Source organism: Crocodylus porosus, unplaced genomic scaffold (genome assembly GCF_001723895.1).
Source record: "Crocodylus porosus isolate Cpor-Errol unplaced genomic scaffold, CroPor_comp1, whole genome shotgun sequence".
Lineage (NCBI taxonomy): Eukaryota > Metazoa > Chordata > Crocodylia > Crocodylidae > Crocodylus > Crocodylus porosus.
Window position 1 is genome coordinate 11,787,599 of NW_017728917.1, and position 10,494 is coordinate 11,798,092.

General features: G+C 44.0%; 1 protein-coding gene across 4 annotated transcripts in view; it reads left to right on the forward strand.

The window, feature by feature from the left end:
* MAGI1 (membrane associated guanylate kinase, WW and PDZ domain containing 1) overlaps positions 1-10,494 on the forward strand; it is a 179,706-nt gene that overhangs the window by 86,963 nt on the left and 82,249 nt on the right. For 3 of the 4 annotated variants that reach the window (XM_019536692.1, XM_019536697.1, XM_019536693.1), the window contains exon 2: positions 5,775-5,879. The exons of the other annotated variant lie outside the window; for it this stretch is intronic. The gene's annotated coding sequence lies outside the window, so the exon portion shown is untranslated. The remainder of the gene's footprint in view (positions 1-5,774; positions 5,880-10,494) is intronic. 4 annotated transcript variants of the gene reach the window in all.

The window sequence follows — 10,494 nt, forward strand, 5'->3', positions numbered from 1 at the left end:
TTTTGATGCTTCGTGCCATCTTCTATTTTAATTCCTCAGGTTTTGCACACGGGTGTGAAGGTAAGGTTGCTGCATGAAAGGGCCTCTCATCTCACCAGACAACCTCCAAAGGCAGGGAGTGGCAGGAGGGCGCCTAGCAGAAGAAAACAATAAAGACACTCATGACAATAATATGGATGTATATGTATGCATCAAGGCATATTAACGTTTGATTGTAATGTGCAAGAAGGCCTGTTCATTTATCACTCGCTCCACCAGGGAGATTTCTTTAATGGGAAATTCAGCTTATATCACACCTGTGCTGTTTATGTGGGTTTTGATTAGTTCACCTTCCTCCCTGGGCAGGGTTTGGTGGCCTTTGGGAACAGGCAAACCAGGACAGAGGCATTTGAAATCGGTTAAGCAATAGTCCCGTGGTTAAGAGATCCATGTATTTCTATGGTAGGCTGCAGTAGCGTTAGTAGACGAGTTGTTTGCTTTCAAGGTTTTTATCAAAGCATAAAGTGAAGTAGAGGCTACCAGATAGCACTGGCATTTCCACTCTTCCCGGGGAGCTCTGTGACATCTCCAAGGCCTTTATTTCAGAAAAATGGTGAGAAGCCACTGCCGTCCTCATTGCCCTGTGCTAAGGCGGCGCTTTGAAGGTTGTTCGGAAGTGCACGGCCAAAAGAAGCGACAAAGCTTTGCAAAAGTGGGCATCCTTTTTAAAAGCTCACTTGAACTGAACTTAGTGAGGAAGCAAGTGTAGAAGTGTTTGAAGCCTGGCTGTGGGGCTGATCTGAGGAAGGGGAGTGTGCAGGGTGGTGTCTCTTGACTCTGCTTGAAGGACAGAGGAAAAAAACACAAATTCAGGGCAGATCTGAGTGGGGAAGACTGGTGGGTGCCCCCGGGGTCACTGGAAGAGTGTTTGCCAGTTTGCTTTCCTACCATTGAAGGGCAGTGAGCACAAGCTGCTGCAAGCATGCTCTGTCTGAATATATAGCACTCCGTAGCCCGCTTCTTTGACGCTGGAGCCCTAATCACAAGCTGTTCCTGTACAGCGCCAGTTAGTTTTATCCGTATTGCTCATTGGCCAGGCAGGAGAGCCACCACGTTATGAATCCCGTCAATGTGCGGTCAGCTTAAAATATTCCAAAACCATGAGTCAGGACCCTAAAAAAACCATTAGATTTGCAGGGAAATAGAATCAATTGTTGGGTTCTTTTAATTTGCCTTCATGTTTACATTTACTGGTTTTTTTAACCATAAAGTCTATAAATGTAGTTTAAAAAAAAAAAAAGAAAGAAAACTGGGATTCTCAGGCAATCCCATCACTCCAAGAGCAGGGGTTTTTAAGTGAAATGCCAAATACTGCCGGTCTTGCACTAAAGTCAAAGGAGCTTACAGCCCTGCTCAGACATTGAGAGATTTGGGATCGTGTGAGTGCCGAGAGAGTTGCTTCCCTGTGTTCAGGCAAAATGGTCATACTTGATACATGGCCTTGTTTTTTTATGAGGCCAGGTGGTAGCTGGGGATCTAGGAGTGCTATAATTCCCAGCACTTACAGACTTATCCTGCAGTGCTTTAAACTCTTAGTAATGTCATGGAATTCATGAAGCTGACTACTTAGCAGTTGCTTTTGCATAGGAAAGGTTGTGGTCCTAACAAGTACCAGCTAGACTGTGAGGGAAGACCCTGAAATGGTTCAAACAGGATGTTGAGCTACAACTTTTGGAGTCTATCCCCATTTCTCCTAGAGCTATCTGGGTGGCCTGGGACTACGTAGATAATTGTTCTTCCCTTTCCCTCCCCAACAAGCTTGCAAAATAGTATGGTAACATGTAAGGCTATTACCATTAAAAATTCGAAAGATATCACACCATGCACACACTTATCATCTGGTGCAAATGCAGGGGGTATTCACACTGGTATGTCGTATCATTATTCCTGTGCCTATTTAGGATTGTCACCATCTTACACTAGGTGCACAGACACGAAGGAAGATAAACTCGGTTGCTACGATGCAGCAAACACCTGAATTATGAATGGTGATCCCCGTATGTCACAGGTATTGTGAGGCTTCATTAACAGGTGATTGCAAAGCACTTAGTGATCTTCAAATGAAAAAGTGCCGTGCATTATAACATGTGAAGGCATATTATATAATGGCATTATATTGTCCCAGCATCATCTTTCATTCTCATGACAAGTGCTGTGTGTTTGCCAAGAAAAGTAATGATGTCATCTGCATTAGTTCCACGGCTGAAAAGTCAAGAGGTAACTTCTTAAGACTGCCAATGTATATAAAACTAGGTAGCCGGCAACTCTGATTACGGTAATGAATGCCTACAATTGAGTACCTTAACAGGCTGGCTAGGATATGAGCCAAGAACCCATGGTGTGTTCAGAAATATATATTTGAATTCAGAGAAGCAGCTTTTAGCTTTTCATTTCTGATGTACTCAGTTCTGCATATGCTTCCCTGCCCTGGCCCTCCTCACTCATCTGTTTTTATGGAAAGGCTGGAGTTTTTGTGTTTGTTTTTTTATGCTGTTCCAACTTCTTTGTTGTCTTCTGTGGGTCCCGCCACCCTTGGACAGCTCTGAAATGAATGCTATGTCCACAGTATGCCAAATGTGAACAGAAAGATCAGAAGACTGGCGGCGGCAGATGCTGTCGATGCACATGTAGTGGAACAACATGTTCCGCTTAATAAGATAAGATCCGCTTATTAACGTCTCCGTGCTGCAGATTGACTCAATAAATCATAATGGCTCCTTTAGAGCCGTTACCGTGTATCATGTCAACCCTCCATTTATTACCATCTGCGCTGCGGTGAAAGATTCGTTTTCCTCTTCAATTCTGTGCTTTTAGGGTTGGGATTTTTTTTTTTTTGGTGCATTTGGCTAACAAAAGGAAGGGAGTGTGTGTTGGGGGGTGTAAACACAGCTAGGGGTGCGAGGGAAGTGAAGAAATGAAGCACAAGCTCAATTGGGTAGAACATTACCTTGCATTACAGAGTTAGCAGCTTCAAAGTCCATACCCCTGGTGACTCGTGTTGTAGGGAAGGTAATAATGGGCAATATGGAAAAGGCTGATGTGTTAAATGCCTTTATTACTTCTGCCTTTACAAGAGAGATCAACGAGCAGGTGATAAGCAATTAGCAGCAGGGAGAGGGAGTAGTTATTCAGTGTCTAGTAGGGAAAGAGCAAGTTAGGAGCTCTTTTGAGAAGCGAGAAGTTTTCACATTGGCAGGGCCTGACAAAATTCATCCTATAGTATGCAAGGCATGGGGTTGGAAGATGGACTTGAGTATAGAGGTCTGCAGGAGACACCATGGTGGGTGGGGTAAAATACTTGAGGGGTTAAGATTAGGATTTGAAATAACCTTGATCCGTTGAGAAAGTGTTCTAGGATAAATAAGATAAAATCCAATCAGGGCAGGTATAAAGTAAGGAGCAATTGATTCCCATGTAAAAAGTGGGGAACAATTGACTAGGTTGCAGTACTGCAGAAGAGGACGTGGGTTATAGTGGATCACAAGCTGATTATGAACCCAGAGCATAATATTGTGGCCAAAAACCTACAGCAGGTTTTGCAAGACCCGAGCCGTAGGAAGTGATTCTCATGTTCTGCTCAGTATTGTTGAGGCCACACTTCAGAGGATGTGGACTAATTAAAAAGAGCCCAGAGGACAGTAACCCAGTGTACTGTTATATATGTGTGCACATGTATGTGCAATGTATAGATTGTAATGTAGATGTGTCTGTGCATTTATAATAGACACTCCACTTTTATGGGAGCGTGAATAGTCTCTGACTACCAGAAGGAGATTGAATTCATGTAATCGCCTAACACCCGGTGGGCGTCGAGAAATCGCTGTTTACTTGTTAAGATCACAGGCTGTTATGTTAAAACGAATAGCAGACGATAAAGGCTGCCTTAACCTGTAAATGACTTTATTTGGTTTTGGTTTCAGGTGGACTTTCATGTACGTTATACTGTTGTATGCAGCTGTGTACAGATCTAACAATAGCCAAGTGGCTGGGGAAATGTCTAATGATCTCCCTAAGCACAGGATAAATTAGGGGCCTCAAGACAGATCATGAGTGCTGCAGATGATTTTCTGCTGAATTCTCATTTCCTCTACCGGCGTTGATTGTGGTAGACCTGCATGATACTGAACTCTTTACATTACTGATTATGGCTGAGATTACCCAGTTAGGTGTCTGCCTCCCCAAATTCGTTCCATCCAAATAATAACCCCATCTGGTTTCGCCGGCGGGCACAAAACGTTCAGGTGAATTTCAAGTATTTCAGCCATAAGTGAACATGTAGCTAGTTTAATGTTAGGGCAGATTTGCAGCGAAACACCCACCCTTATTTCTCTGCATTCCCATTTTGAACCACCTCAATTGTTGGCTCAAAATCTGAAATATAAAGGAGGGTTGATTTGGATCCATCCTAGATCATCTTGTCCCTTGCTTTCCTGCAGAACCGAGCTGTGCTTTGCTTCCCGTTCCAGATGCTCTAGCCGCGGTCTCATCTCGGTTGCCTGGATACTCATCGTTTCCTCAAGGCAATTGCTAATCAATGTGCAGTTGCACTTAGGTGATTCCTGCAGACAGCAGCCAGATCCGTCATCTCAGCAGAGAAATCCACAGCCAAGCGTGATCTGGAAAGTGAGCAGCCTCCACTCCCAGGAATCAATTTGTCCTGTGCTAATCAGGCAGGAGTACTCGTGTTGGATTAAATGAACACAGGCACTTTGAGGGAAATGAAGGGTCACTCATCTTTGGTTCTTCTAGAGAGCCGCGTCTCAGAAAACAATTAGGCTAATAATTACATTTTGATTCTTCATCGCCTTCGCTTAACGCAGTGGCTTAGCTCCAGATTTCTTCCCCCAAATGCTGTTTGCGCTAATGCACAGCAGAGGCTTTGCTGTGGAAGAGGAAACCCCTTATTGGCAAAGCACAGCTCTGCACGTGGGAAAGTGTCCTCCACAGGTAGGAGCTCCTCTGTGCTAGGGAGAGGCCCCATTACCACTGCAGAATTAGCCTTTGCTTGAGGACTTGTTGGGTTTTTGGTTGTAGCTGTGTTGGTCTAAAGACATAGGCAGGCATATCTTTTATTAGACCAACCGAGTCATTGGAAAAAAATTCTCAGCCAGCTTTCAGGTGATTGCACCCAAAAACTTGCTGAGAAGTTTTTTTCCAACTACTCAGTGGGTCTAATAAAAGATATCACATCTACTCAAAGAACCTGGCCTGCCTTGAGGAGTCGGGAAATTCAGGGCTGCAGGAAGACGAAGCTGCTCACATCTTTGTTTGGCAGTTCCTGGAGAGCAAATGCCCTCCCCAGTGCCAAGCCTGAGTCTCTTCCTGGGGAGAAAGGGAGTGCAAAACAAAATAGTAACCGTAGACCTTGCTTAACCAGCCTCAGTAAAAGGTTTGGGGGTCGTATGCACTAGGTGAAGCTCCGTGATGATGAAGCTGTCCACGTCTGATGGATTTAGCACTTAGCCTTCCCATTTCTTACGTGGAGGGTATGACTGTTGTGCAGTTGGGGGTGTGATCGTGCTGGAGGTGAGCAGACCTGAGCTGCAGAGACAGGAGCTGGGCTTGCAATGCTTGTAGCACCCAGCTGACTCAACCGGAGCTCAGTCTGAAGTCTGTGCCATCGCATCTTCCCCGTGGTCTTAGCTCATCACCTACCTGCTCCCTGTAGTCACACCTTTGAGCGCAGAGTAGACCTAACCCACCATGAAGTTAACTTCAGCTTTCTTGCTTTCCAGATCCCTCATTCCTGTTGGATTTTGTGTATGGATTATCTTCTACAGTTGCACTGGCTTGCATTTTCCCCACATTGAAGTGCCTCTTCTCCCATTTGTCCCTTTTAGGTACTATTTTTTTTCATTTTTTGCTTATACCCCTGTGTTCTTGGCCAATTTAGAAACGGTGCTTTCGAGCATTTGAAGCCTTTCATATTTAATAATCTGGTTCGATTTTTCATATTAATCCAGTTGTATCTTTTATTTACAACACCTTTTATTTCATTTGATTTTGTTTGTATTTTACTGAGTTTGAGCCACTGCACACAGACTGATTTAATTCCACTTAAGTTCGTAGTCAGCTTCAATTTCTCGTTCACAAGCAAATTAAGCTGTGCTTGGGTTTTCGACACATTGATGGAGCCTTGTTGAAAATGTTAAATTGTTTCTGTTGGCATTTTCAAAAGCCGCAAAGATGCTTCCTTGTCTAAACTTTTTAAACAAGTACTTAGGGTGTGCATTGATTGACAATGCTGCTTTAATTCCTGAGTTGCTGGGGGTGAACAAATGGATGTGGATGTCTTTCATCAACTCCAGATCAGTACTTGAACTGGCAGAGGAAGAAATGTTGTGATTGTGAACTTCTCCTCACATTGTGATTAGGCATTATTGTGCTCTAATTATGTGCGATACTAAAATTTTAAAGCTTCAGACAGCTGTAGATCGGGTATGGAAAGGGAAGAAAGTGATTCCAGAATTGTCCTTATTATTTTTTGTTGTTGATATTTATGCAATCTCCATCCAAACGGTGCTAAGCGTATTACAGAACAGATGCACAGTCATGGTTTCTGCCCCAAAAAGCTGACAAATCTAATTTTAGATGTACGTTGCTTGCTATTCATGGTGTGTAATTGGGTTGCTAGGTCATAGGATGGTATTTTCGCTTTCTCGGTGGTTAACTGAAGGAATTTAAATAGGAAGCGAAGGAAAAACAAATGTCAGATGCTCCCCGTTCTGATAGCAATTTCTGAATGGACCATCCTTTGCTTTAAGCTTTGTGAAACAGCTAGTGGGTGCTTAGGAGCATTTTCCTAAATTTGTTGAGGTTGTCCAAATATGGATGAATGAAGTCATCTGACTCCCCCGCTGGAGTACAGCAAACTCAAGAGAAATGTTACAACTGAGAATTTGTGAATGAAGATTTTCTGAAAAGCTGTTCACCCAAGTCTGTGACACACAAGCAGCAAGAAGGCACTGATTTTTCTTTTGGTCTCTTTCATAGGGATTTCCCGTGTGTTTTTAATTTATTTAAATGTAAGGTAGGAGTAGGCGTAAGACAGCCAGGTTCGGTTTCACAAGTTGGTTCCTTGTGTCGGTCAGAGTCAAGGCGGAGTTACCACTAATTACAGTCAGGGACAAAACCCCCGCATTTGTGTTTTGGTTAATTGCTTCATTGCGTTAGAAGCGAAGTGGCGGCAGCCCGACTTCAGGGCGTTCGGAGGGACAACACCACCACCCATGCAGCTGGTTTGAACGTAATGCCATGGGTGAGCTGGGTTTGTCTCCCTGTTGATTGCAGGGAGGAGCGGGAAAGTTATGGGGAAGGAAAAGAGAGCTAAAGGATGATCCGCATTGTCCCAAGGGTTGCGTATTTTGCTCGGAGCTGGGGAGAATTTACAGCCTTACTGGTATAAGTGATCCTCCCTCCTCGCAGACCGTCAACGGGCTTTGAACGTGGTAGGTCCAGGACTGCAGCAGCCTCTGAGGCTGAGCTGAGAAGTAACTCTTTTAGCCAGGTGCTAAAGAGAAATGCCATGTGGACTCTGCCGATTCATTAATTACTCCAACAGAGTCATTATTTTTCCTGACCAGCTTGCAAGCGACTGGGACAGACCACCCCCTGGGGAAGACGAAATCACTCCCTCGAGCAACCTCCAGTCTTTAGTTCTTTTACCAAGACTTGCTTTGTTAAGCAGAGTTCAGAATTGAAGAGAGCATCCCACCTGCTCCGGGAGGTCCTCTGATCCCAGCGGTCCTTCCTGCCCAAGTGCCGGGGGGCTGGACCCAGTGATCTTGTAAGGCCCCTTCCAGCCCCTAACAACTACGATCCCAAACCAACCTGGTCATCTCATCTCACCCTGGTCTTCACCTGATACTTCTCCCCAGCCAGCCCAGACCTCCCTCTAAGGTCTTCCATCTCGTGCTTGCAACAAGACCCCTCTCCCTAGCTCTGTCCGTTCCTGTTTGAGAAGTGGGAAGCTCTCTGTGCCTCTTCCTCTGTAGCTCATGAGTAGGAGCAAATATTTGAGCTTTAGCTACAGGTGAAGGTCTCAAAGGCCAGAAGCAGAAGCTTTAGGAGCCAAGCATGAGCCCAAAGACTTAAGACCCTGCCTCAGGTCCTTATAAATGCATTGAGTAGCAAAGGAAAATTGACTCAGCCGTATACAAACACAATTAACCTTTGCATCCAAAGAACATTTATTTCCACTGAAGCTAACGTTCTTCACGTGATGTAATGATGATGTTAAGTTCAGGTCACTGGTCTTTTTTTGCAGTTCTCCATCCTGGATAAGACTGCGGTGTGATATTTCCACAGCCGATAACGTCCCCATTGCATCTCTTTCTAGATTTGAAGACGCGTTTGAAAATATTTGAGATTTCTTTTTGGGCTGAGATTTTCTCCTTAGGGTGCCCTGTCCAAAAACTTAGAAAAAGAAACTGCTCCTACCCAAAGAACCTTCTATTGTCAATTAAACAAAAAATAAAAATGTATTGCCACACTTTGCCTTGAAAAAAATATATAATTAATGGACGAATAATCAAGCATGGGGTTCAGTTTGGCCAACTGGAAATAAGAGGGGAATTAAAGTATTTTTAAGGAATATAGCCTCCCCCAGGAAATTATTCTTGTCAAAAAAGGCTTCCTCTTGATCTATTCCAAAAACCAACTAAGTAATAAAGACAGCAGCAGCAAAGCTTTTTCAAAGCAATTCGTAATTGTGGGGGACACAGTTTGAGAAGGCAGATTTTTCAGAAAGCAACAGCCACTCTGTAAGTATTTTCCTGACTTCTAGGTTAAAAATACAAGGGAGTATGCTCATGAGAGCCAGGGACATTGTCTTTTCCTTTCCCCTGAATTGGATGGTGAAATTTTAACAAAGGCTCCCAAGGGATATCGGCGGTACCTCTGTGCTACATGCTAACCCAAGACTGGTAAAATTCGACACAAGCCTGCCGCATCCTTAGCTTTTATCTGAAATGCTGATGTCTAGCATGTATCCGCAGGTGGAACAGGGCTGAAATAATGTGCAGAGTTCTGCAGTCTCACACCTAAAAACAGGGTATGTGTACATCTTTGCCCATACCCTGACCAATATAATTTGCCAGTTGGTATCCTTATAAAACATATGTGCAGTTAAAGAAAACAAACAAAAAAAACCAACCCCAAAACAGCCAAGCTGTATTGTACTGCTGGAGAAATGCAGAACAGTGTAGGGTTGATATTCTTCTTTTTCTACCTCTTTATTTTCCCTCTCTCGTTTCTCCTGTTTCCCCATAAAATACTCCTGCAACACGTAGAGCATAAGAATCGGTTCTCCAGCAGAGGCTACAGGCGGCTGTAGGATTCTGCATCTCCATTAGGGGCTCTTTCCAGAGGAAGTCATTTGCTTCTCTCTATAAATTATGCATCGGTGTTCATTTAAGATTCTGAAATGACGAACAGAACATAAAGGTGTTGCTAAGCATTGCTGCTCCTATAGAGCCGAATCCCTGGTGCTTTGCACAGACTTGAGCAGACCTGGTTGAGTTGAAACCCTATGCGTTGCTGTTGCAGCGTTTCTGCAGCTCTGAGAAGGGAATCCCTCTGATTTCCTGAACCTTAGCATTTGCATCCGTGTCCTTGTTGCTCTAAGGAGGCAGTGTGATGGGTAAGACAGCGATCTTTGATCAGGGCAAGCTGGGGGAGCAAGCTATGATTTGCATAGGGCTTGAAGCTGGCCATCCTCTTGCAAGTGCTAATCCCTGTCTCTTAAGTGGACTGCTTCTCCCTTCCCGTTGCTCTTCATGCCCCGGTCACGTTCTCATGGCCCACAGACGTCTTCCTCTTCTCAGTCTTTCACTTTCCAGAAGGCGCAAGATGTGCGTAGCTGCCGAGGCAGGATTCCCAGTGTCCTCACACCCAGGGCCAGTAACGTGAGAGCTGAGATGTCCTGGAGTAGAAATGTGAGAGGAGAAGCGTGATTGAGTCAGCCAAGTGGAAGTTGAGAGACATGTTCTGGTTTATGAGTTAAAATGCCTAATGCATGTGATTTGAGTGTCAGGTTTTTGGGTATAAATATTTGTATGCTCAAAACTGTACTTCGTGGATAGATGCTGTGGAATTTTCGATGTCTGGATACCGACTGATAGGCGTGTATTAATTTGAAACAAAAATGTTCTGTGTTTTTGCATGTGCAATGTAGGTGGCATGCATATAATATTGTGGCGTAAGGTGGGGGGGTGTCCTTGTTTTTGGGCTTGAAAATGCTTTTCATTTTCTTTCTGCCTCTCTAATATATACGAGACGGGGCAGGAGAGTGTGTATAGTAGGTAGGGGATATATGATGTTGCAGTGTGTTAAAAAGTTGTTATCACATGTTGCCTATTTTGATAAAGCTTTTCTGCCAAATCGCGCTTTCAGGTTTTCTTATGTATTCTAGCTAACTAGAAGTAGCAACATGAAAACGTAAAAGAGAATTTCTGA